Raw genomic sequence first — 6,000 nt, 5'->3', positions numbered from 1 at the left:
TCCTCTGAATTGATCTTCCTTTTTACCCTTTCTTTTCCAGAAATTTCTCAAAGACAGTATGCCACCTTCACGTAAAACACTAGGTGGACGAGAACCCTTGAGTTCCTAGCATGTCCGCATATGCATCACTGTTTAAAAACAGAAAAGTGCAGAAATAGCGGCTTCTTCCCGCAGAGAATTCAGCAATTTGACGAGTTTTTCTCTTGCTCTGGACCGAACACCATTCTAAAATTGCTGCAGTCTTTAACGATAATACCCTCCTTCACAATATGGTCTTAGTAATGCGCTCGAAATGGAAGTACGAGTTTGTCACATGTCAATAATTTGTTAGAAGAAACATTTCTGCCTTGTTCATTTCTCCACTGGTACGCAGACGAGTTTTCTTGTTGCAAAAAAAATTCTTATAACACTTTCCTCTACAAGCCCTGTTCTTTTCTAGCATTGGATAGGCTTTAGTAGGAAAGAATATCGCGGACGAGTTCTCCAAGTTTTCTACCGTTGAACAAACATTGCTTGGTTTCTTTTGATTTGTTGCTAGTCGTGCACACTACGCGTACATAGAGGAGGGAACAACCCACTTCTTAGCGGAGTTTCCCTGGTCTGCTTACAATTAAGTCACACTTTTTTGTTCCAGATCTCGTTCATAAACCTCACTTCTAACTCGTTGTGAGGCGATTAGCAACGAACTAGTTCCAGACGAGTTTCCTCGCTGCTGCAGACGTTTCTTAGATGGTCTCTGGCCAGATATAATCGCTTATACGTGCAGCTCTTTCAGCTTTCTCCGGAAAATTCGTCCATTCCCTCCAGTGCTAACTCTCTGGGGATGACTCATCTACTAGCTGTACACAGCAGTTCCCCACGAATTATTCATTTTCACAATTGCTTTGATTTTCTTTTCCTTTTTTCTAGATTTTCTCCTAAGTCCAGTCCGTACTGCCAACGAAGATCAAACAACCTGTCACCCATCTCTTAACGATAATTACTGACCGGTTAATTATTGGGGTAATTAGTGGTCGTTAACGTATTTACGCTACAACGACACATGCGTGTTTGTTTAGACTTGTCTGCGTCTGCGTCCCAGTTGTTTATGATGACTGACTGCTACTTTCGTCGATGAAGTGGTTCCTTGTAGCAGTTACTATCGATTAATCCCTTGGTCCCTATCGATTAGAGGTTCGGGATAAATTAGACGGTGGCAGGGATCAATTTGATTTCTAATCTCTAGAGTAGACGATATCCATCGATATCCCCGTCTTGGTCGATGCAAAAGGTTGGCTCTGCGATCCATGCGAATCGCACGTGGACTAAAACATCATTTCGATGTCCCGTAGGAGGTCATTCGTAGTAAATATTATTAGGTGTATGTGTATGGAGGGGTCCCCTGAAAAGTGCAGGGTTGTCCCGACACGTGCCAAAAACGCTCCATTCGACAGACCGCAAAGGCAAATTGCGGATTTTGTCACGCATTCGGAGATGACACGGTGTTGGAGAAGCTGAAGGGCGCTAAATTCAAGCAGCGAATTTTCGCGTTCGTCATTGAACAGCTGTGGCTGTTATTGTTTTTGACATGGTAGAGTAGGTGGGCTATAGATAGACGCAGCTAAATCACTACGTCCTTGTCATCAAACACTGAGCAGATCCGGTTACGTATTTTGTGCAATTTGTCGTCAGTTCATTTGCCTTTCAAGCGGAATGATATCAAAATTTTCATATTCTCGCGATGGACTTCTTAGAGAGTTCATTCTATCTCGTAACTTAGGAGAAACACCGAAAGTGTTACGTGAAGTACTAAGCAAAGTTGGTCCATGCGGGAGACATGAAGTGCGCCTTTATTAGCGCTTTACAGTCTTTATAAACTCTGAGGTTCCGGTTCTCATATATCCAAGAATTCCCCTCAAATTCCCATCATCCATCGAGTACGTAGTTACGAGCTCATCTTCTCGTCATTAATGACAATTTAAGCATAGAAACGAACCAAGAGGCCATTTCACATCAACCACCCATCAAAGCAGAAACCGCGAATATTTTTCTTCGAAGGTACAACTAAGCAGATTACAACGAACATGAACCGTCATTGTGACTTCGAGAAATCTAGAAATCGAGACATCGGGCCCGTCTGGCAGGATGTGTAGTGCAAAACGAGTGCGTTGGCGGTGCACCAGCGCGCTCTTGGCAGCCACCCAGAATTCGTCGTTCCCTCGAGCTCTAAGCCTAAGCGCTGCACACAAGCAAAACAATTTCTATGGAGAGGGTATAAACGAGGCAGGCAGAACGCCAGCTGGCCTGCGACGACGACCACACACGTCATCGCAGCGATGACGTGAAATGTGGGAGTTCTCGGAGGCGAGCTGCGTCTCCATATACATGCTCCCTCGAGACGCATTTGCCTGCAAAAAAGCAGCAATCATTTGCAAATTCTTCAGCTTGATGCCATCAGGAAAGTCCATTCATTCTGTTGAATTACCTCCACGAGTTATATAGGAACTAGTGGCACGGGAGATAATAAGGAATTATTATCTAAGAAAGAACTTAATTTTGGCATGAACTACAACAAACAGACTCGAATTCACATTATTTCGAGATAGCAATGGTTTAATCACGTAATATTTGCCCTGAAGATTATTGAAAATATATATTATGTAGCTCAGAAGCTCTAGATTTCGTGTCTTCAGAAAAGCGTGCGCTAGCCGCGCTCAAGACTACTACATTGCTTCACTATACTTAAGCTAAAGGAACTCTATAGAGCTAACAAATTTAGATGATAGATACGTGATTTTCTGCTCTACGGTGGAGCCTGGGATCCTCGTATGAGGTTCCACAATTTATTTCTAAGTTAAAAACAAGACAACAGCTCGTCGAACTGCTACTACACCCAACCAAGTACTCGAGACTTCAGGTTCTTTGTCCGTACTTGAAAAGTGCATTTTTTTCTTTCTTTAAAAGTTCAACCATCCACTTGCAAGGGAAGTACAGAGGATAATAGCCTACACTCCTCTTCTGAAAGTCCATCGGCGAACTTTGAAGTGCATCTCTTGCAATTCCTAAAAGAGAGAATTTTTAACTTAAAATATGCGTGAAACTCGATGCAAAAAAACGCTCTTTCTCCATAGACGAAACAAACTTGCCCTTTTTAACGTTTATGGCACAGTGTACTATGGAGAACTCTATGAAGAAATTCGTATCATATCTTAAATCATAAAGAGCCGTTATTTTTGCATATGTTTCTATTTTTTTGGTCAGTTTTTCCGTGTTTTTCACGTATTTTATCTTGCTTCAGTCAGCAGAACAGAATGTCTTCCAGAAATGCCCATTTAAGTGCTTATGGCTGTGAATGTGATTTTGTGGTGGTCTTGCGTCTCACAGGATTTTGCAGTTCTTCTTCTTTTTGCATCTTTACCCTCTACGATACTTCTGCTATTGGGAAGTTCTTCGTTCTTTCATTTAACCACAGAAACGTTGATAACCAGTCTTCGTTGTTTCATATATTCATTTTTAAACGAGCTCATGTGTATTCGATCCATTTAAGGACGCGCCGTTTCGGGACTACCGCAGCACAATTTTTACGTTACCGAAATCCTTCAGCACTTCGTCGAACTCATCGTTCATGGTACAGCCCCCTTCGATTTGCAACTCCATCGGCAAGCGTTTTTTTGTGCAGAGTTTATACAGAGGTTCCTACAGTAATTACGTTGAGCAGGTTTATTGCTTCCTAGCAGAATTACTAGAACATAAACGATAATTACGCATCACGGCCGCGGTACTTGCACAATCCAATCGTACGATTGTACGATTTAAAATAAGTTGTCACCATTACCGTAGCATAGAGAGGGATACAAGAATCCTAGTAGTTCTCATACAAATTGTAATTATCGCCAAACCACAGGAGAATATAATGTTACCATATCACTATGTGAATTGTAGCGGCACAATATCAAGGTCACTTGCGATGGTGATGTGCTGTGATCGTCAGAGAGCAGCAATAGGAAGAACCATCACCACTGCCGTCCTCTTCCGCTCCCCCGCTTTCCTAAACACACTCGCTTCTCGCTGTCCCTGCTGAGCTGAGCGTTGCTTGTTCTTGTCATTGCGCATTCCCTCTCGAGATTATATGCTTTGCAACAATCCTCAAATAATGCGTTTTGCGTCACAGTTTCGCTCGCGTCAGGCAAAGCGGTGCGAATTCGCTCTCCTATTTACCTGCGAATGTTCATTTCCACGCGTGTACATGCGTCAGTTTGTTCGCACATGCGGCCACGGCACAGCAGACAACAGTTGTGCAGTTGCGAGCATCGCAGTACGAACGTGCATGCCAAGGAGTTGGTTTTGAGTTATTTCGGGACGGTTACCTCGCTCGAAGCAGGGATTAGCAGGCTCCTACCGGCTTTCATCATATAGTTGTATGAACGGCAGCACGAGCATTCGTCGTGCGTATGCGAATCGCGCTCAGAACTATTCTTGCCGCGCATTTTTCGCTGGATCGAATTCGTATGGATAAATGAGGAAAAAAATCCCCTGATAAGTGGATGATCATGTGCAAGACAACGAAATCAAGTATGTTCAGAGAGATATAAGAAATTGTATTTTGTAGGAATTCTGGAAGAAAATATCCGGTTGAAACACTGTTTTTTCATTCATAGAGTACTTTTTGGGGGGTACTTTTATAATCGGTCCTTCCGCAGCTGAATCAATTCTAAACTCTTTCCTAGCTAAGTTGACTACAGCAAAGTGACAATATATAGTCTGGTCAAAATGACACGAAGCACGGAGCAGTTGCGTAAGCGGGTGCGCTCAAAGCGACGCGGTGGAGATGGCGGTTGGAATCGAGGTGGGACCATCGTTAACTGCAGCAGTGAACGGTAGTAGCAGGGGTCCTCACTCGATCTTAATCGCTACGCTCCACCGCTTCGAGTGCAACCGCACACGCGACTGCACCGTCCTTCAAGTCATTTTGACTCTACAATAGGATATATTCTAGTACGATGCACCCATTTTAATGTTTCTGTGTGGAGAATCGAGAGAAAAAGATGGGAATGAATAGATATGCTGCTGATAGACAGATATCAACACCTGAGATGTCAGATCTGGCTAGAATTGGAAGGGTTGCATGGAAGGTAAATCGATGAAATGGACTGATTGAGAAAGAACGGATAATGTTCAGTGTGATTAAATTTGGCTTTAAAACTGCTTAACTAACTTTAGAACTGCGGATAAGTTACGATCAGTCCCTCTATTTCCTCAAGGGAACCCGAAATCATGTTTATTTTCTACTCGCCCATCTCTGCATGTCAGGTGACCATATTCCCGTCTTTTACTTCCTCATCCGCCATCAGTTTGATTTTCAAAAGCCCACGTGGCACTATGCATATGAACAAGCTTCGCTAGCGTCACACATGGACTTTGCTCTTTTTACGTTGTTGTGTATTTTTGCGTAACTGCAAACGCATGTGACATGGGAATTCCCTGCGGACTCTAAACTATCAGGATGACATCTGATCTGGAACATGTATTTGACGACTAATGTGTGACAATTCAATAATTCCACATGTGATTTGCTGAGATCTCATGTGACATCCGTGGCTATGAATGGAAAGCCTTTGGAGCTTGTTTGTGCAAATACACACACCCCGACATCCGTTTCAACTATGCTTGACCCGAGAACCGACTCCGAACGCTCTTTACATTTTCAATGTCAGTTTCAGTTGAAGCGTTGGTCAGGCATTGACCTATTGAGAAGTCGGCAGATACTTCCCAGAGATCTTTTCAGCTGTCAAAATAACCGCAGAATGATTCGGGCATTGATTAGCGGACCGTAATTGCTCGCACCATCACCTCCAGTACTCATTTGCGGCCCTACTGGGAAAGCCATGATGTTAATGATCATGCCCTGTGACTGACTAGTCGTATCTCCTAAAAATGCCACATCTATGCAGGATAAGTATGGACGGTGAAGAGACCAACAATAGGAAAATCTGCTCCATTTTATAAGTTTCCTCGAGAATA

This window comes from Necator americanus, chromosome IV (genome assembly GCF_031761385.1).
Source record: "Necator americanus strain Aroian chromosome IV, whole genome shotgun sequence".
Classification (NCBI taxonomy): Eukaryota; Metazoa; Nematoda; class Chromadorea; order Rhabditida; family Ancylostomatidae; genus Necator; species Necator americanus.
Note: the sequence above shows the minus strand (reverse complement) of the source record.